Below are 22,507 nucleotides of genomic sequence, written 5' to 3'. Positions count from 1 at the left end.
GCAGTTGGTGGAAAAGGAATAGTACACAGCGGGCCTGGTCACTATCAGCCGCTGCCTACCCACCAACTACCAGCAGGGCACGTGCGTAGGCCACTGTTGGTGGAACAGGAACACTGTTGCAGCCGGCCACACCTCCTTGGAAACCTACCTTCGGCTATAAATACCACAAATGGTATGACCATCTCATCTTATCATATCTTATCTTGTATCATCATAATATACCTGATATCTGCTCTAGCAATCTCTTAATATACACTTATATTTAAAGAGCAATCTAGTCTGATTCTCACGCCGGAGGGTGGTCACAAGGAGAGAAACCCCCCCCCCCCCCCTTCTCAGTGACAAGCTCACGGTGTCTGTTTTGCAGGTTATCAGAAGAACCATCTTCTCTGGGTCTAACCCCTCGTGGGAAACATCTATCTAACCCCCAGGTTATCCGTAATCTGCCCGGGGTCCGGTTAGTGTTTCTTCATTGGCGCCATCCGTGCATAAAGCTAGAACATTTTTCTCCAGTTTTTTCAAACTTCTAAGATGGTTAAAGAAACTCCGGTAACCACAACCCCAGCTACTGGGGGGAATACCGGCAACACAGTTTTTACAAACACTACCCCTGCTACCCAAGCCGGGGCAAGTGAAGTAAATTTTACAAACACTACCCCAGTTACCCAAGCTGGGGCAAGTGCAGTAAATAATCGCCCACTGGGATTCACTGATACCCAGTTTGAAAAACGAACAAGACTCCCCCGCCAAACTCTCGATGAAGTTAAGGCATGGGCGGAGGCACGTCAAAAGGAATTCAAGCTGAGTTGGACGAACGCTTGCGTTCCGTCCAACAGGCCGACGAATTCGAAGAATACTGGGACGATGACTCGGAGTCCGACTCCGACGCGAACCCTCGCCATAGGGCAAAAGGGAAGCGTAAGGAAACGGACTCCCAACCAAGAAGGCATTTTGGACAAGCCTTCAAACCAAAAAGCACAAGTGGAAGTCCACGAGACTTCTCCAAAACATTCAGACCAAACGTTGCAAATGCGGGAACGTCCAAATTTGCAAGGGACATTGCGGAAGCAATCGCGCCAAAAAGTGCCAAACAAATGTCCAGCATAGGCACATATGATGGTATATCTGACCCAGATGATCATTTGAACAGATTCATAGCGGGGGCAACCGTCAGTAGTTGGACGGAACCCACGTGGTGTTACATGTTCCAAATGACGCTTGTCGGGGCTGCTAGAGCGTGGTTCGATCGTCTACCGGTCAACCACATCTACGACTGGGCAGACTTCCAACAGAAGTTTAGCCAACACTTCAGCCAGCAAAGAAAGTATACCGAGGAGCAATGGACAATCCTCAAGTGCATTCGAGAAAAAGATGAATCTTTGCTAGACTTCATCACTCGCTTCAACTCGAAGAAGCTAAGTCTGGGTAACATTAGCGAAGATCTTGTTCGCGCTGCTTTTATTCAGGGCGCGAACGACCCAGAGCTCATCCGCACCTTAACGGGTAAAGATGGCATGCCATCCACATGGGATGCCATCATGACAGCAGCTAAACGCTTTGCGGAAACGGAGAAGCAACTGGGTAGAGATCTCCCACAGAGCACAAACCTCTACACCCAGAAAACAAGAGAAGACAACGTCCTTACCGCCCGATTAAACAAAAAGCGGAAGCTAGGCATTTGGCAGTCAAGGGTAAACTTTGACACCCCATCCGGCTTGCAGCATCGGTTAGGCGGAAGGGATAACGTACAGTCAAACAAGAACTCCAGATGGACGCCGCTCACCAAAAGCGTCACCGAGATATTCGCTACTGAGGAGCTCCCATGGCCAAAGCCTCAAATAATCCGACATCGTCACAACGCTGATCGGAGTAAATACTGTGACTTTCACAGGACAAAAGGCCACAACACCGAAGAATGCATAGACGTAAAGGACATGGTCGAAGCATTCGTCAGAGATGGGACGCTCGCGCACCTCGTGGCGCAATGAACGCTGAGCAGGCTGATGCGTGTAGAACCCCAGCTGGGGAAAACACGAATAAAAATTCCAGCTTCAATGTGGAGACTACATGCTGCGTAAAGAACGAGATCCCGAACCAGGTGCGTATCGGCTCGATGGCACTCCCATCCCAACATGGAAGGGAGCTCAATTACACAGTTTGCATGTAAATCAATTCCAAATTTGTAAAGAAAAGGCCAAGAGCCACTTCTAATGGAAATGATTCTCCTTAAAACATCGACGCTGATGATTTTACATTTATACTTTTAACTATCAACACGGATATGCCGGTTTTCACCGCATAAATACGTGGAAAGTCGTTGCGTGGGGAAGGCGGCAAAACCCGCATAAACCCAAAAAACGACAAACCTTCACGCAGGTCAGTTGAAGGGGAAAAGTTCAGTCCTCCCATTAAATGAAAGTGCCGGTCTATCCGCATGAATCATGAAAAAGGGAACTGAACACTAACCTATTGACAACCGCGCGTCGAACGGTTAATTTATTCAACACGGATATGCCGGTTTTCACCGCATAATTACGTGAAGTCGTTGCGTGGGGAAGGCGGCAAAACCCGCATAAACCCAAAAAACGACAAACCTTCACGCAGGTCAGTTGAAGGGGAAAAGTTCAGTTATCCCATTAAATGAAAGTGCCGGTCTATCCGCATGAATCATGAAAAAAGGAGCTGAACACTAACCTATTGACAACCGCGCGTCGAACGGTTCAAAACAGAATTTCTAACAAAAGGATGAGGAAAACCTACACGCAGGTCAGATAAAGGTAAAGTTTAGCCATCCTACTAAGTGCAAGTGACGGTCCTACCCGCACAATCACGAAAGAGGAAGCAAAACTTCACACCTATTATCTACCACGTTCAAAGGTTAACTTATCCTCAAAAAGGATGAGGAAAACCTACACACAGGTCAGATATGGGTAAAGTTTAGCCATCCTACTAAGTGCAAGTGACGGTTCTACCCGCACAATCACGAAAGAGGAAGCAAAACTTCACACCTATTATCTACCACGTTCAAAGGTTAACTTATCCTCAGAAAAGATGAGGAAAACCTACACGCAGGTTAGACGCATGTAAAGTTTAGCCATCCTAAGTGCAAGTGACGGTCCTACCCGCACAATCACGAAAGAGGAAGCAAAACTTCAACCTATTATCTACCACGTTCAAAGGTTAACTTATTCTACACTTGGAAAATTGCTAATTTAAACTAAAGTATGCAAGTCATATAACGTTTATAAAGCAAGGAATCCAATAAAAGAAGCGGTCTTACGCACAAAGATTTATATTTCACAATGATTCATTACAAGAATGGCCGGGTAACTACCCGCCTACAAGAAAATAAATCTATACAAGCTAAATCTATCCTAGCAGTGGGAAGGGATCTTCAGGATCAGGCTTCAGGGCCACTTCCACTTGGACCAGCACCGTCAGTAGAGCGTGGCAGTTCAAGGAAAGCCTTAAGGATAGCTAGCCCATCATCAGCAGCAGCAACTTCATTCACCTTCTCCACCACCGGATGCGGGAATGCGGCGTACTGATTCACTGCTTGGTCGTAAACAGCTTCAGTATCAACATTGTACAAAGGGAAGTTGGAAGGCGGGATGCCTTTCTCAACGAACCCTAGACCAAGCAGGAAGCCGACCTTTTCCCCATCCTCGTGAGAAGCGTTGAGGGCTGCGCTCATAGCATCGTCATACGACGTCTCAGCAAAGACTCGATGCACAACCTACAAGAAAATATACAAGTGTCAAAGCCTTTTCTATTTACAAAGAAAAGCGTAAAGACAAGAAAAGCTTACCTGAGACAACGCTTCTCGAAGAAGCCATTCCTTGGCAACCAGGGCTTCTTGGAGGGCAGTTTGAGCTTCGTTACGGGCGCGATCGGCTTCACTCTTGTTGAGGTTGGCAAGCAACACCTCTTTAGCCGCAGCCTCTTCGACGCCCTTTAGCTTACGCTCAGCATGGTCAAGCACCCCCCTCTGGTCCAGGATTTCTTGGAGCTTTTTGGCGTCTTCCATCGCCAAGGCATCATGAGCCTGCTGGAGAGCCTCTAATTTGGCTTTAAGCTCTTCATTCTCCACGCGTAGAGGCTCAGCAACAGCTTCAGCCTTGGTGGCCCTCTCGGTTGCGTTCCTTGCAGTTTCCTTAGCCAGCCGAAGCTGTTCATTAACAGCTTGGGCAGCCTTGGAACGGGCCTCGAGTCGAGCCTGAACTTCAACCTCGAGGGCCTTGAAGGCCTTCTCCTTCTCCGCAGCCACTGCGGTAAGTTTTTGGTTCTCCTCCCGGAAAGCCCGCGCCTGAGCTACTTCTTTAAGGCGAGCTGCTTTTAACTTGTCGTTTTCACGACAAAGCAGCTCGACGCGCGGCTGCATCCGGGCCAGGAGAACCCGAAGCTCATTAGTTAGCCTACCCTCCTGGTAGCTAGCCATGGCTTCCCCCAACGCACCACTGGGAGCAGCGTGACGAGCCCATTCCACGCACTCCACAGGGGTGCGAAGGGTTGTTCCTCGGCGAATGTTACATCGTGGAACATACACTTCATTGGAATCCGACACTGCAAAAAGACATAAAGCAGTTAGGAAAAGATGATAAAGAAAAATATATATATATATATATATATATATATATATATATATATATATATATATAATGGGCCAAAAGAACCCTACGCACATGTAGGGTCAATAACAGGCCGATAGCCGCCGAACCCATCACCTGAACCCAAGGGAAATCCATCCAAGAGGTCAGGCAGATGAGAAGGTGGCAGAGATTGGCGAGAAGCCCCATGCGTACCTGATGGATCGGCCGTCGTTGCCGATGGCGGGGGCATGGTAGCAGCCGCCGCGGTCGCCGCCGCGGAATCCGCAGCAAAAGTAACCGCCGGCTCGGTGAAAGATGCAGTAAAAATCGCACTCACAGCCGGCGGTGACGTCATCACAGCTGGAACAGTCGGCTCAAAGGAGTGAGCAACTGAACCAGCGGAAGCAGGCGCAGGCGCCTGGGTCGACGCCTCAGGTAGGCTGACCAAGTCTACCGTCATTGGCGGAGAGGTACTCTGCACTCCACCCTGGAATGCGTCAACATCCACGCCTGCGTAAAGAAGATAAGTGTTAACGATATTAAACTATGAAGAAAAAAGCTAAAGGAATTTGTACTTACGGGTTTTCTTGAGCCTGAAAGTACGGACGGGCGGGGATGAACCCGATGGAGCCGGCCTCTTCACGCCGGTCACCGTTGTCATCCTGGGCTCTTCGGTGACAGTTGTCACAGCCTCCGGAATGGTGATCTTATCACCACCGGGATTCCCCGCCACCTCTTCGCTCTCGGTCTCCGAGTCAGACCGAGGCGCTGGATCGGCAGTGGAGGCCACCTTCTCCTTCCCCTTCCCGCCGGCAGCCTTCTTCTTCCGCACCAACGGAGGACCATCTGCGAATTCCTCATCAGAACATACGATTAGAGGAATTCCAGCAGAGGTTTCAACATTGAGGGGTCGAGGGTCGAATAGCGCCTTACCTGGCCGACGGGCGCTAAGGATCTCATGGCCTAGAGGATAGACCTCCACGAACCGATCCGCCGTTTGTTCTAGGATGGGCAACTCGTTCTCGTCTAGAGCGCGAGTACCCATCCGAGCGGGACCGTCAGCCTCCCGCGGGTTTAGGAGCGACTGCAAGTCGTTCCCCTCTGAAATAAACAGGAAAGAAGTTAGAAGAAATTCAAAATCAACAAAAAGAAACAAAGCATACCGTAAGGAACAGAGTTCGAACCGTATTCGAGGACGATTGGGATCTTATGCGCATCGGCAGCCTTCCACACCCGGCTCATCCCCAGCATCACCATACCGGACTCCGCAAACCGGTAAACCGGAGATTGGACCCGAGATATCTTCGAGAACCATTCCGCCTCCTGGTAGTTGGAGGCGTGAAGGCTTGGGAGAGCTTGCCCATTCTTAAACTTCATGGCAAGGGGGATGGCGCGAGCGGAGATGTAGAAGAACTCCCGCTTCCACGCGCGAAGACTGCGCTCGGTTGCGCAGATCTTCAAACCCTTAACCCGGGTTATCAATGTATACCACCCCTGGATGCACCTCCAAGTGTAGAAGGTCATCAGGCGGTCAACATAGGGCTCAATGCCCAGTATCCGGCACACCCACTCGAAGTGGCGAATCTTGGCGATCGCCATGGGGTGCAACTCGGTCAAATGAACACCGTGCCTCTCAAGGACACGGTAAACAAACTTTGTCAATGGGAACCTAAGATTCCCATAAACAAAGAATGCAGCATAAATCCCGATCTTGCCTCTGGGGGCATCGTACACCGTCTGATGGGGTTCAGGAAACTCAGGCTCGAGAGACTCGAGCATGAAATTCCTGACGACGTACCGATACAGATCGCCAGGCAGAGCACACTGGCACTCGCTAGCAGTACTCTTGTCATCAGCTGTAGATTCGAGATCACGAGACATCTTGTAAAAGAAAAAAACGATTTCGGAAGAATGCTTGCCTGAAAAGGTGAGTATTCGCCGGAAATCGCTTAGAAGATGAAGAGAAGAGTGAAAGTGTGGATTACAAAGAACCCTCTCCCCCTTTATATACTAATCGCAATTAATGCGATGAAATTAATGCGGAAGAGAGAGAAAACGAAGGTGCAATGAAACTATGACACGTGGCAAAAAGCAAGCTGGCAACAGCTGTTGACAGGACGCATACCATTAATTTCGCGGCCACGCGCCCGAAAAATCGCGCCGACGCGCCTGAAAAAGCATCTGGAATGACCATGTACTGTCACGTCACCATAACTTCCTGCACGTCCTGACACAGTCAGAAGAAACCGTCGCACGACGTTTCAGAGGTTTGGACTGTTCTTATCTTTCCACCAACTCTTCGAATTTCAAAATTCAAAATTCAAAAAAGCGGGAAAATACCCCTTACCTTGGCAAACAAGTAACCGTAAGACGGATGCGGGTACAGTGTTAAGGCAAAACCCTTCACATACCTAGCACCCGCAGGGAATTGAAGCCAAGTAAACCTTGGCAAACAAGTAACCGTAAGACGGATGCGGGTACAGTGTTAAGGCAAAACCCTTCACGTACCTAGCACCCGCAGGGAATTGACGCCAGGAATACCTTGGCAAACAAGTAACCGTAAGACGGATGCGGGTACAGTGTTAAGGCAAAACCCTTTACATAACTAGAACCCGCAGGGAATTGAAGCCAAGTAAACATTGGCAAACAAGTAACCGTAAGACGGATGCGGGTACAGTGTTAAGGCAAAACCCTTCACATACCTAGCACCCGCAGGGAATTGAAGCCAAGAAAACCTTGGCAAACAAGTAACCGTAAGACGGATGCGGGTACAGTGTTAAGGCAAAACCCTTCACATACCTAGCACCCGCAGGGAATTGAAGCCAAGTATACCTCGGCAACCAAGTAACTATAAGACGGGTGCGGGTACAGTGTAAAGGCAAAACCCTTCACATACCTAGCACCCGCAGGGAATTGACGCCAGGAATACCTTGGAAGTAAAGTAACCGTAAGACGAGCGCGGGTACAGTGTTAAGGCAAAACCCTTCACATACCTAGCGCTCCGCTGGGAATTGAAACCAAGAAGGATCTTCTGGGCAATGCTTGCGGAAACGGAAATAACATCCCCGCATAGCGGGAACGTCGAGAACTACGTTGTTTGAAGCTCCAGGATGGAATTGGTGGTTTTAACATAATTGATCACTATGTTCAAAACTACCAAAACCTCATGGAGAATCCACACAAGTGGGACTCAACGCTCCTGACTTACGAGGAGGTTACAGACCTACCCGCATCATACCCAAAGACCAAGCAGGAAACTCGGGAATTTCTGCAAGTGACAAGGACTTCCGCGGGAGGAATCCCCATGGAAAACCTTAAAAAACCCTTTTCAAAACCCTTTGCTTAAGTCCAAAAGTTCACCTCACTTTATTAAACACTCATGAGAAGAACATTGGACTGGGGGGACTTGAAGAGGTAGGTCCCAGCAGAGCCCAGTTGGACCCGCAAGACTCACCTTGAAGAGGGACGTCTGCGCAGAAACCAACTGGATCCGCAGGACCAACCATGCTCAGAGACGTGACGTCCTTACGCGCAGTACGCAAGCTGTTCCCGCAGGAAATGCCTCCCGATGGTGAAGGACTCCGCCTGTTCCCGCAGCTTCGGATACAAGCCATCAGGGAAGGCCACCCGCGCAGCAAGGCTACACGCACAAGGCACTTAGCTCTCAATCATTCAGTGTCACCTGAAGGAATGAGCAAAGCCGGGAACAATCCCGCACAAGGGCGGGAGGGGGAATACTCCCGCCCAAGTAAGCCAGTCCGTACGATACGGGAAGATCTTCTGTACTGTACCTGACGAGGTATGGGAAAAAGATCTGACTAAAGATACGACAGCTTATTGACAACAGTATGGCGAGCAGCAGGCTCCTGTACTGTATGTCACTATTAGCCGCTGCCTACTCACCAACTACTGCCATACCACGTGCATAGCCGGCAGTTGGTGGAAAAGGAATAGTACACAGCGGGCCTGGTCACTATCAGCCGCTGCCTACCCACCAACTACCAGCAGGGCACGTGCGTAGGTTACTGTTGGTGGAACAGGAACACTGTTGCGCCGGCCACACCTCCTTGGAAACCTACCTTCGGCTATAAATACCACAAATGGTATGACCATCTCATCTTATCATATTTTATCTTGTATCATCATAATATACCTGATATCTGCTCTAGCAATCTCTTAATATACACTTATATTTAAAGAGCAATCTAGTCTGATTCTCACGCCGGAGGGTGGTCACAAGGAGGAACCCCCCCCTTCTCAGTGACAAGCTCACGGTGTCTGTTTTGCAGGTTATCAGAAGAACCATCTTCTCTGGGTCTAACCCCTCGTGGGAAACATCTATCTAACCCCCAGGTTATCCGTAATCTGCCCGGGGTCCGGTTAGTGTTTCTTCAGTACTGGAACTAATTGTGGACCGTACACCATTATTCGTGTTATGAGTTAACTACAATTACTGTAACATAGTAATAGAATCGAAGTAAATTTTATAAGCGCCCACAACTCGAACTTTAGAAACCACACATAAACTTCGCAAGACGTGTTTCGGTGTGATTCTTTCGTTATTTTTTTTCAACTCATATGCCTTAGATCAAATGTCAATTTGATGTTACCGAGTCTGAGTGTCTGACCTTAACGCTTGGGTTCAGTTTGACTAAAAGGTCAATTTTTGTGAATACCTATTATTAAATGACTGAATTGAAACAAACTAGATTATATAATCAATATAGCTCTAGCATGTATAAATTAAACTAAATAATTACTGTCAGATTTTATATTTTATATTTTTTTATTTTTTCTTTACATTGGAGAGTTTGTTTTTTAGTTTCATTGCATCCTTAATTTGAGTTGTCTTTAATGCAGTTGGTTGGTGTGTTGGAAAGCACTTTCAATTGCAATGTATACATGTAACATCATGAAAAAAATCCCTCTGTATGCTTCCACCACCATGCACCTATGCAGGATGAAACAACCTTATAATGCATCATTGTAACGGCAAATCGCAAATACACGCCCTAGCCGCGAAGCGCGGGTACAATCTATAGCACAAATATTCTGAAGAGATAATTAATAACCATAAGAACCTTAAGTTATTTCAAAAAAGACAAACTCATCCTAGTTTTACTACAACATCGACAAAAATATGTACTTATTGGCAACCTAGACGAAGAAACTAGAGTCCGACCCCAACCAACTTCTTTTATATGAAGAATCAAGGTGGTGCACCTTAGAATTTACATACCACTTACTTTATTAGGACTAATTACTTGTGGTGTAATGTTATATAAAAACTAATCCTCATCTTTTATGACTTGTAGCACTGCATTTTATGTTAATATAACATATGCATTGTTTCATTTGATGCCATTTTTCTAGACGTGGCATTACATCATATCTATCATGTCTTTTAACGACAGTTAGAGTTAAACCGAAACATGTTGGAAAATGAAAGGCACAAACGTATGTTCATCTAGTTAGTGATAGATGAAGGAGGTATTTATATCCTTTTTTTTAAATAAAGGGGTATATTTGTTATTTTGAAAAACTTAACTGATTTTTAGTAAATGTTTTAAACCTAAACATGTTACAAAATGAAAAGCACAAATCTCAAACATATATATATATATATATATATATATATATATATATATATATATATATAATTTTTATGTTAAAGCTTTATGTTACCTTTACCAACCATATACCCCATTTGTGTGATGAACTCTGATCGGGATTATAATTAGACATTGAACCTTAACATTTAAAGCACTCACTAGCTTAGCTACATTGCAACAAAAAAAAAAGAAAAACCATAGACCCACAATACATCATATTAATTGTATACTGTCGATGAGTTTAATGAATGTCTCTTCTTTGCAAGGAGATGTGAGACCTCCCATAGGATGAGTATACCCGAACTCCACTTCTACCATGTTAAGCAAGGTTTGGAACATAGGATGTTTAAGATACGATAATGGGACTATAAATCTTTTCATATTGTTGTTTTCACCAACATATACACACAAATAGCCTTTAGGTACATTAATGACTGCCGAAGATGATAAGCGTTTCCCTTTTACTCATCATATTATGCATGATTTTGGGAAATTTGTGTAAACCCATAATCAATTAAAATTAACCGCAAAATCGATATTGTTTTTGTGGGCAGGAGCCAAGACTTTGAAGAGGCGCTGAAGGAGTTGATGATTCATTTTAACCTAACATTGGTATAAATAGTTCTCTGATCGACAGATAGTTCCACAAGGCGGAAATTTCAAAGAAATTCAAGTACATCAAGTCGTTACACTCTATAAATATTTCCAACTCCATTTCGTACAAGCATTTGAATGATTGAATCTTGTTGGTTCTTCGATTGTTTTCAATCGGTATAGACAATGAATACGCATAATTCCAATATTCTTGATGGCCTGTTGGGATTATAAATATATTATAACATATATTTTATTTAAAGTTAATCTTAGTAATTAGTTGTATCACTCATGTAATTATGCTTAATTGTCAGAAGGATGCGTATATGCTGGTCTAATTTAAAATTCAGATGCTATGATTTCTTGGTTGGTTGTGTAATCCGTACAAGACAATGCTTATTTCCCTTTCAAAACTATATAATATATATAATGAATGTACCACAAAAGACAGTCTACTATGATCTTGTAATATCCAAATCACAAATTATTCTGAAAATATAACTAAAAGTTAGATGCTTTTTTAATTAAGGTAATCTCAGCCTAGTTTTACAACGTCTACAAAAAAACTGTGTACTTGACAACCTAGATGAAAAACTATATCCCAACACCAAACAACTTCTTTCCTGTAATAAAAACAAGGTAGAGGGTATCGTGTACATTATACACAACACTTTCAGGGGCCAAAACAAACTAAAGACTTGGGTCTGACCTGCACCTAGAAAGAAATTGCTATCCATTGGCAAGAAGCGGGAACAACCCAATATCCAGCAAGGAATTCGGTCCAAGCTCTCTGATTTTTGGTTCATCGAATGCTCTCCCCATTTTTCTTTGTTATTTTAACGAACCAAAATCAATGTTAAAACAAAATTAATAAATAAAATATGGGGCTTGGATCAGCTCTATTTAATAGTATGTTATTTAAAACTTTGTAATTGAATATTATTTTTGAGACTTGTATAACTGAAAACGTTCTACGTGTTATTAAGACTCGGTTTGTTGGATTTTAATAATCCAATAATAATCCCTATTCATTTTACTGTCACTGGCGGTCCCAAATTTAAAAAAACTGGTCTCCAGTGCTTCGTCGTTAAAAAGGACTTAACGATGTTATACTCTTTGGGGTTAGGTGTTTAGGCTAGAACGCTCTAACAGGAGGTTTCCTAGATTTCTCTAGTTTCATTGTAATTCCGTGTCTTATAGATTGTTCTTAGGTTACCCCTTGCACTTTAGGGTGTATTGAGATAGTGAGACTGACGAGTGATCTGTCTTTTAGGGTACTTTAGTATTTTTTGAGAGACTGACAGGTAATCCGACCAACCGGTAAGTTTTCTTTTATGTCACACCTAGAGAATGATTAGGGAGGGATCCACTAGGTTGTCTAAGGGTGTCATATTTTAAGATCCCGGGTTCCATAAGAGTTTCCATAGCCGAGAGAAATCCAAGAGTTACAATATGGATTCTAAACCTTAGTAGTGCTTCTCATATCTTTGAGTTCGTCTAGGTCATAGTGTTTAAGTCTCTGTCTGTTAGTGTCAGTTTTTAGTTTAATTAGTTAATTGTCCAATCAGTAAAATCATTACGTTTTAAGTCAGAGTCTAGTTTTAGGTGTCGCTAGTGTCCTTTAGGTTCGATATTCGGACTTCATTAGGCTTTACTACAGTCAATAGCTATACTTGCCTGTCTAGCGGTCTAGCATTAGGAGAGTTTAGGTTTATAAATTTAAAACTAGAGTGTCTAGGTTAGGTTAATATTTTATAGACCGTTTTCAGCACATCACGAAACATAGACCCAGATCGTCGAGCATAGACCCGAACGCAACACAGAACGTAGACCCAGACTGTAGTCTCGGTCGGTTGACTCGACGCGACCTGGGTTCTTGACCTGAACTTGGTGGGGATGCGGTGGCATTCATGGTGATAGATTCCGATTCATTTGTTAAACGAACACATCAAGAATTGAATTAGATTCGAATTATTATTGGAGTGTTCAGATTTCAAATCCAGTTCTTTCTAGTTCCAAATTCTATGCAAATTCTAATTTCAGTTCCATTTCATTATGTGAAACAAACACGACCTTAAGTTTAAAGAATTTCACAAACATGGATTAGAAAGCTTGTAATCCAAACATGCGTTTATAGTTAAATATGCATATTTAAGATTTTTTACTCACGGATATGTAAAGATAACTTTTATTAATTATAGCATCTGCATGCGTCTTTTATCACATGTGTAGAGGTGTACAGAACCTTTTTCTTTCTTTTTGCTATTTTTTGCAAACAGGTTTGGGTTATAAATCGAGTTGGGCTGATCAATGTTAAATAAAATTCGGTTTGTTAAAAACCGTTCGGGTTATAAACCAGTTTAAGAGGAAAAATGTCCATACCTATCAAATCTATTAGGGTTGGGTTCAAACCGGCTTAGGGTTTAAAACACGGTTTTTTGACATGCTTTTCATATCGAGTCAATCCGAAACCGGTTTTAGGGAATTAAACTATGGATTGGTATACCAAGCAACGGGCCGAGTCAGGTCCAAACTAGTTTTTCTGGTGAAACGAATCTAATAATAAACCGAGTTGACGGCCCAACCTGGATTTTTTTACACCTCTACACACATGACACATTTGTATATCACCAAATATGTGTCACCTGTAAATAATACACCGTATGAATTGCAAAATTATAAATTATTGATGTATATATTTATCTTAACTTCAATTAAGAAAAAGTGTGAAGATATTCGCAATTCCAAAATAAGTTGATAATACTTTAAAAAAAATATCCCAAAGACTGCATTCTTCTCCCTCAAGTCACCACCCAATCACCTACTTTCAAATCCCCTCCAATACACCAATAAAAACTTCATCCAGTTTTAGCAATAAAAAAAGATCATTAATTTTACATAGTTCATCCATGAGCGCCATCAAGATTCACCAATTAAAGTTCGGTTACACCCTCTTAATCCAAACCCGACCCGTTTTCGGACCCACCAAACCCCCAATTCTAAATCGCATCTCTGCAATCAATCAATTCCAGAAACCCTTCTCTGTATTTAATCATAATTGGGGTTACAATAATAATATCAATATCAAACCCAATTGCGTTGCTAATTATTCAACTACTTTAGAACCCACCCGTGTAAATGAATCAAATTTCGAAAGTGTTTACGTGCACGGCGGTGGTGGTGGTAAATTGGGTCAAACTGTAGGGGTAATATTGGAAGATCAAGAAACTGTGTTAAAGAATGCAAAAGCTGAGAGATTGGAATCGGCTGCGGAGAAGGAGGCGTGGTGGTTGTTGAGGGCTGCGGTGGTGACGTACTGCGGTAACCCGGTCGGGACGTTGGCTGCGAATGATCCCGGGGATAAGGTGCCGTTGGATTATGATCAGGTTTTTATTAGGGACTGTGTGCCTTCTGCCTTGGCATTTTTGTTGAAGGGAGAAAGAGAGATTGTTAGAAACTTTCTTTTGCATACTTTGCAGTTGCAGGTAATGTTGGATATTATTTTTATTGGTTTTGTTGATGAATTGTGTGTATTATTGATTCAAGATTGGATCTTGATCACTTAACTTAAGGGTGTAAACGAGCTCGGCTTGTTTTGAGTTTTTGACTTAAGCTTGTTAGTTATCTTTTCAAGCTCGGACGCTTGTTTATTAGATATAAATTGATTTACATGTCTTTTTTATTTTTTATTTTTTTTTGTATATTTTGAGAAAAAACCTTAAATGAGACTAAGCTCGGCTTGAGCTCGTGTAGGACCTTGAACGACCCAATTATTAGCCTGAGCTCTTGTAGTATCTTAAGCGAGCTAAAGCTCGGCTGTGCAGTGTTAAATTAGTACATAGAAGTCCAAAAGAGGTAAAACTTACAAATACACAAGGCTCAACAAGCTTCGCATACAAGGCTCAAGCTCGGGCTCGATAAGAAAACGATCTTTATTTGAGGCTCGGGCTCGGCTAATGCTTGGAAAAGCTGGGCTTGTTTTGAGGTTTTTATCGATCCAATCTCGAGTAGCTCGCGACGGGTCGGCTCATTTGCACCCCTATAATAATTGTAAAAAAATCTTCTTTTTATTGGTTTTCTTGATGAATTATGTATGTTACTGATTCAAGATTGGATCTTGATCACTAAATTACATATTCATTACATTTCTGAGGAATCTTTTACTGTGAAGTTACCAAAATTACCAAAATCATAATCATTTGCACTTCCATTGATGTCCCTTTGTTGTTTTCAAGAGTTGGGAGAAAACGGTTGACTGCTACAGTCCCGGACAGGGGCTAATGTCCGCGAGTTTTAAAATAAGAACCGTGCCTCTTGACGATACTAAGGTAGAAGAAGTTTTAGACCCGGATTTTGGGGAATCGGCTATAGGTCGCGTTGCACCAGTTGACTCTGGTAAAGTGAAATTTTTTATTGTCATTATGGTATTGTAACTTTTGTCTGTTTGTTTGTTTGTTTATGTGTTGATTCTGAATTTCCAATTCAGGATTATGGTGGATCATCTTGTTGAGAGCTTATAGCAAGATCACAGGTGATTATGCAATGCAAGAACGGGTAGATGTGCAAACGGGCATTAAACTTATTTTTAAATTTATGCTTATCCGACGGATTCGATACGTTCCCGTCTCTTTTAGTCACGGATGGCTCGTGTATGATTGATAGAAGAATGGGTATCCATGGCCACCCTTTGGAGATCCAAGTGAGTTCTTTTTTGACTTATTTCTTTGACCTTTGACGTTTTTTTTGACTTCTTCTCCCATTCGCAGTCATTATTTTACTCAGCTTTAAGATGTGCGCGTGAGATGCTTGCTTTAGATGAAAGCTCCAAGAATTTAGTGAGGACAATCAACAATAGACTTAGTGCATTATCTTTTCATATTAGAGAATATTATTGGATAGATTTGAAGAAAATTAACGAAATTTATCGATATAAAACCGAAGAGTATTCTACAGAAGCAACAAACAAATTCAACATTTACCCAGATTCCTCATTGGTTAATGGATTGGATTCCCGAACAAGGAGGTTACATGATCGGTAACCTACAGCCTGCACATATGGATTTTAGATTTTTTACACTCGGTAACATTTGGTCAATTGTTTCTTCTTTGAGCACTCCAAGACAAAACAATTCAATATTGAATTTGATAGAATCCAAATGGGATGATCTTGTGGGTCACATGCCTCTTAAGATTGTCTACCCGGCTTTGGAATTAGAAGAGTGGCGCATAATTACCGGTAGTGACCCGAAGAACACGTGAGTTTCTCTTTATTTATGTTTTATATACTATTGTGTGTAAAGGTAGCAATTTTGACCCGTTATAATAACGGGTCAACTCTGGTTGTGTTTTATCCAAACGAATAAAACCTCCAAAATCACTTTTTCTATAAAGTTTCGTATTATTATACTGAAACTCTTACGTTATATTAAACTCATAAGTTATCCGTTAATTACAGACCGTGGTCTTATCACAACGGCGGTTCATGGCCAACTCTTTTGTGGCAGGTAATTTTTTACATTGTTTTTATTTTCTCAAAATGTTTCTTGATCAAAAAGTTGACTCCTTTGTGTTTCTTGTATATTTAAGTTTACATTAGCCTGCATCAAGATGGATAGAATAGAATTAGCAAGAAAGGCAGTCGATCTTGCTGAGAAGCGATTGCAAGCTGACCACTGGCCCGAATATTATGACACCAAAAGCGGGAAGTTTATAGGGAAACAATCTAGACTTTACCAAACATGGACAATTGCTGGATTTTTGACATTCAAATTGCTCTTGGAAAACCCTGAAAAAGCGTCTCTATTGTTTTGGGAAGAAGACTATGAACTTCTTGAAATATGCGTTTGTGCTTTGAGCAAAAAGGGCAGGAAGGTTTGTCGTCGTGGGGCCGCCAGATCGCAGATTCTCGTGTGATGATACCACAGGTTGTGTACAGCTACAGTAAACACCATACAAAACTTAACTTAGAAACAGCAGTATTGTTTTTGGAGGGCATTTGAGATTTTTATACGCTATATTGTTTTGTTGTTCGGTTAACCGAGTAATATGTATCACACATTGTTTGGAACAGAAATTAGTTTATGATTGTACTTGGTGTTCTGTGTGTTACTAACAAAGAAAAAATATATTAAGAATCCCATTTCAAGGGGAGTGCACTAAAAGGTGCTACCAAAATAAATAAACAAACAAAACATTTAAATGAAATAAACAAACAGCAGTATTGTTTTTGGAGGGCATTTGAGATTTTTATACGCTATATTGTTTTGTTGTTCGGTTAACCGAGTAATATGTATCACACATTGTTTGGAACAGAAATTAGTTTATGATTGTACTTGGTGTTCTGTGTGTTACTAACAAAGAAAAAATATATTAAGAATCCCATTTCAAGGGGAGTGCACTAAAAGGTGCTACCAAAATAAATAAACAAACAAAACATTTAAATGAAATAAACAAACAGCAGTATTGTTTTTGGAGGGCATTTGAGATTTTTATACGCTATATTGTTTTGTTGTTCGGTTAACCGAGTAATATGTATCACACATTGTTTGGAACAGAAATTAGTTTATGATTGTACTTGGTGTTCTGTGTGTTACTAACAAAGAAAAAATATATTAAGAATCCCATTTCAAGGGGAGTGCACTAAAAGGTGCTACCAAAATAAATAAACAAACAAAACATTTAAATGAAATATAGCATGGTTCATAGGATCTGATCAGAGAGTGGTGGGAGTCGCCGGAAAAAGTTGACCGGAAGTGACGGCATGTCGCCACGGAACCGAGGGTGGCGCATGTAGAAGAATCCCCAACCTAGCAGAAATGCCCTGAATGGCACAATGTAGAACACTAGTGATGCTAATAAACAAACCACCACAAATATCCCGGTTGCCCTCGGGTCTCTCCAGTTGCATAATGCCTCTAGTCTCTCGCCCTGCGCCGCCACATCACCGAGCAGTGTTTGAGCCCGGCCTGCTAGGGCCCGTAGTCGGTCATACCTGATACGGATCTGGTCTGGTGATCTTAAACTTGGAAACCCGTCAAACTCCTCATCTAGCTCGTCGGGTCCCACAGAATCGACTTGGGAGAGCCTCGGGTCCATTGTGACCGGGGCCCGCATTCGGTAACGGTATCTCAACGACACAATCAAGAAGGCATATAAGCAAATTGTGGGCAGGATTAGATGTGGGCATAAGACAATAGCCAGGAGCAGTATATGGACCAAGACAGTTGTCGGTGGGTGAGCCCAGGTGCAGATTGAGTCAAGCCATCTCGCCAATGTGGCTGCTTTTGACAAGCCGTTAACTATCCGAAACCAGTTCGACTTGCTTCTCCTCATGCTCCAAGTGTGAGTATCCGAATCCAACATAAACTGAACCACTTCTTGACCCAATGCAGGTTCCGACCGAGCCAGTCTTGCGGTCACAATCTTCATAGCATTATGTCTCAACATATCTTGTTGTATGGGACCCAAAGGACGCACGTAATGCATCCGTGGAAGCATCGGGGTCGAGTAAGCTTGGAGTAGACTGATCCATGATGAACACGAGAACCTAACCGCAATCTCAATCTCACCCATTTTCTTGGCTCCATTCGGGAGCAACACGATTAGAGAATAAGAACCCATGTAAACCCGGTTTGTGTCAAGTGTCGAAAGTCGAACCTTAAGCTTCCCGAGTCGTACATCTTTACCCGGCTTATTATCTCCCTCCCCTATTCGGTACCGCCCGTTATCAAACACACCAATAGTGAGCACCGTGCACGGGTCATATACATCCCACGTGTACTGCTCGTTCCACCGTGGATTGAACCGATCAAGTATGGTTCGGGTCCGAACCCATTTTGGCCCGTACTTGGCAACCACGTAGGAATCAGTCGTGCCACGTGTACCGTCCTTTGTTTTCACCGGTAGTAAATTCGTGGCCCCCCGAATGCCGACTTCAAGCACCCCAATTGGCGGTTTGGACAGTTGCTTCGCGGTGGGGCGGACATCACTAGTCACGTGAGCCGCCTCGTCGAGCACGTGATACCCGCCTTCTAAACAAACCCCAACATGAATTCTACCAGCATATGGCCTACTCTCATCACCAACCAAGTTAAACCATCTTGACCCAAGCGTTGACCGATCGTCTGTCTGCTTGTCTATGCTAGCTACCTGCACCTTCGCGTGCCCGATAGTTTGACCGTTGGATGCATCTTCGACAGTAATCACCAAATAAGGCTCAAACGGCTCGGCTGCAACGAAAACCAAATCTTCATTCCATATAGGATTCGAAGAAGTACTAGACGACCCAACCGTCGTCCGATTTGTCTTAAACAGCTGCGGACCAAGCTGACCCTTAACAAACAGCTCCGGGTTTTTCACTCTAGGCTCGGGTCCAAAACCGAGCTGCAAGTCTTGGGTTTGAATAACCGTTAGTCTCAAATACCACAGCTTCGGAGAAAGATAAACCTTGGCTCGGGTCTCGGGTATCAACCCACCCGAATCCGATTGCCACGCCTCCTGAAACGTCTCGTCGGCTTGTGTACCTAACCAAACCGCGAGCATAACATCAGTCGCTGAAACATTTTCTGGTGAGCCTTCGAGAGTGTACCACTGTGGCGCTAATGGGCTATCCGGCGGCACTCGTTTAGGGACTTCAGGCAACTCAAACGACACCGATCCTAAACAACTTTCGGTAACTTCTTCTTTCCCATCTTCTAATACTTTCTTCTTCCGATCAAAAACCGAAACTTCCAAAGAAGTTGAATTCAAACCTTGTTTGTCAAATGCAAACACTTGATCCCAAGCTTTGGCTTCACCTTGTGCATTGGTGGTGATACTATGAGTTCCAATTGCCAGCTTAGCGTAGTAAACCGTAGAATCATCGGATTCGTTGTCCGCTCTTTTCACCCTTACAACCCTAACATACAGAAACGGCATCCGAACCACCAGATCGAAGGCGCTCATTCCACAATGATGATGATGATGGCCTGAAAGCGAAACCACATCAGAATCCAAATTTGATGGTTTCCTGGCTAGTTGGAGACTCTCATCTACCTGCTTCGGCTTAGGCGACTGAGCTATAGCAGCATTCTCCACAGGAGGAGGCGCAGCAGTTGTTTCTGTGGCTGGTGCCGATGCCTCCTCTTTCTTTTGATCCTCAGGTTTCTCATCTTTCTTATTTTCTTCCACCGGTTTTTCTTTGGCTTTGGCCTCCGCCTCCTCCTCCGGCGGCTTTTCCTTTTCTTCGGTCTCTGCCGGAGGAGCTTCGGCCGCATCAGGCTTTTTTTCTTCTGCAGCCGAATCAGCCGCAACAGTTTCTTCATCAACATAACAAATCTTAATCCCGATTTCGCCTTTGATCTGCGAAAACACACTCCGCTTCTCCAAGGGATAATAAACCAAGGCCTCTGATCCAGATTGGGAAAAACTGCTACCAGTAATTTTAACCTTCCCGAGAAAGGTACTCCGTTTACCGGTTTTCTTATTATCATTATAAACATTGAGCTCGAGAATGTCGGTCCCCATGGAGGCCACATCGTGTACCAGGAACTCGATCTTTTCGTCCCACTGCGGGTTCAGATCTCTGGAAATTGTCTTGGTCCGCCTCCGCTGGCCATCGAAATCAACGATCACGTAAGCGCTCGCTGTTCCTTGGCCGTCTTTGGGCATCAAGTTCTTGGCATTGCAAACCTCCACCATTAGCTTTCGATTACTCATTTTCTTCCAGATTCTTCAACAAATTGAAATTGGAGGAGATTGAGAGAACTGTGGATGATGATGATGATGATGATGATGATGATGATGAGAGGGAAAAGGTGTGTGAAGGGTTTAAGAAGGAGGAAGAGAAGAAGATTAAACTACAAGGGGTCATGTGAAAATGACTGGAAATGTGACCGTTGGGTTTGTTTTTCCTTTTATATTATTAATCAAACTATTTATCAGAATTATAATATTCTCAGGTTTTTTTAAAGAAAAAAATTTATTAAAAATACACCAATTAACCGACCTGGGTCTAGCAAGACACTAGCCGAGGACCAAGATACACCCAACAAAACCATCACAGAACATTTACAATATACGTCTAGCTATACATTGAACTTATACCAATCCTCTCACAACAAGCTATAACATTCTCATGTTACATGCGTTTTGTATTTTGATCCATGTAATAACTACAAATAGCTTATTAGTTTCTAAATTAAATTTATACATTTTAAACTAAAAATATTTAGGTTGATAAATAATAAAAACAAAAATATCTGTATCTTAAAAAATAGTATTTAATAAAAACCAAATTTATGTAGAAAAATACAGAAGTCATAATTTTGACAAATATAAACACTGATAAACGGTTTAATAAATGTCTTATGGGTTTGGTTCAAGTAAGAAGTTTGATTTTACTAAAAGGCTAGGAAGGAGGATATTTTAGTCTTAACACTTTTATATCAAAACTCACTTGCTTTAATCTCAAAACTCACTTAAATTAATTTCAAAAACCAACTTACATAAAACTCGCTTACATTTTCACTCATCTCTTACATCCACCACCACTCCACCGCCCACCGCCACCACAACCATCACCCCCCGCCGCCGCCGCCTCGCCGGAAAAGTCTATGAAAATTCCGCCGGAAAATTTCACTGGAAAAGTCGTCGGAAAGTCACCGGAAAACAATCCTCGAGAAATTTTGCCGGAAAAATTCACCGAAAAGTCGCCGAAAAAAAGTCATCGGAAAACGGCCGTCGAAAAAAACACTAGGAAAAACACAATGTAAAAAACACAATTAAAAAAAACACAATCAATCAATCAATCAATCATGCCCAGTAAAATCCCACCGACAGCAAAGCTATAAGTGGAGTCTGGGGAGGGTGGGATGTAGGCACACCGTACCTCTATCCAAAGGAATAGAGAGGTGGCTTCCAGAGAGACCCTCGGCTCTAAGTACATGTGAATGAAGCAAAATAAAGGAAATCAAAGTTTAATAGTTATATAAAAACTACTACTAATTATAATAATATTAATAATAAGATCACAGTTTAACAGCTATATAAAAGCTAATAATAAAAATAATAATAATAATAATAATAATAATAATAATAATAATAATAATAATAATAATAATATATGTAAGGGAAATACCATTATGGTATGTGACCTAAATAAGTTAAGTCTAAGCCCTAAGGTATTCAGTTCTCTCTAAAAATCCTTAACTTTAATTCTACTTCTCCACGAATTCCTATCCTCAACCATGTCATCGGAGAGGTTTAGGTCTATCAAATCATGCCTAATCCTCTCATCCCAAGTCAATTTCGGTCGTCCTCTACCCCTCCTCCCCTCTATAGTAATGTTTTCTACGGATCTAACAGGATTCGTCGTCTGTCTTCTCTTTACATGTCCAAACCATCTCAATCTCCACTCTCTTATCTTGTCTGCTATGTTCGCCACCCCTAATCTCTCGCGAAAGACACCGTTTCTTATTCGGTCTAGCCTTGTGTGCCCACACATCCAACGTAGCATTCTCATTTCTGCTACCTCCATCTTCCGCACTTGTGCCTTCTTGATGGCCCAACAATCTGTTCCATATAGCATTGCAGGTCTAACTGCCACCCTATAGAATTTTCCCTTTAGTTTAGTCGGGAAACTCTTGTCGCACAATATACCTGTGGCTGCTTTCCATCTACACCATCCTACCTGAACTCGGTGGGTCACATCACTGTCTAATTCCCCATCGCTCT

The 22,507-nt window shown here is 42.8% G+C and overlaps 2 pseudogenes across 1 annotated transcript; one reads left to right on the top strand and one right to left on the bottom strand.

The window, feature by feature from the left end:
- The first annotated feature begins 13,694 nt into the window (after positions 1-13,694).
- LOC143590027 (alkaline/neutral invertase A, mitochondrial-like) lies at positions 13,695-16,926 on the top strand (annotated as a pseudogene). The gene is made up of 6 exons (XR_013145391.1): positions 13,695-14,280; positions 15,031-15,190; positions 15,282-15,494; positions 15,562-16,050; positions 16,251-16,299; positions 16,382-16,926. The product of XR_013145391.1 is annotated as an alkaline/neutral invertase A, mitochondrial-like (transcript).
- A 397-nt stretch (positions 16,927-17,323) lies between these two features.
- Positions 17,324-20,498, bottom strand: LOC143590019 (multiple C2 domain and transmembrane region protein 14 pseudogene; annotated as a pseudogene).
- Positions 20,499-22,507: the final 2,009 nt, after the last annotated feature.

Source organism: Bidens hawaiensis, unplaced genomic scaffold (assembly GCF_021521415.1).
Source record: "Bidens hawaiensis isolate Kalapana, Puna unplaced genomic scaffold, B.hawaiensis_p1.1 tig00038105_1, whole genome shotgun sequence".
NCBI lineage: Eukaryota > Viridiplantae > Streptophyta > Magnoliopsida > Asterales > Asteraceae > Bidens > Bidens hawaiensis.
The sequence above is the reverse complement of the archived record's forward strand: the minus strand, read 5'-3'. Positions and strand labels throughout refer to the sequence as shown.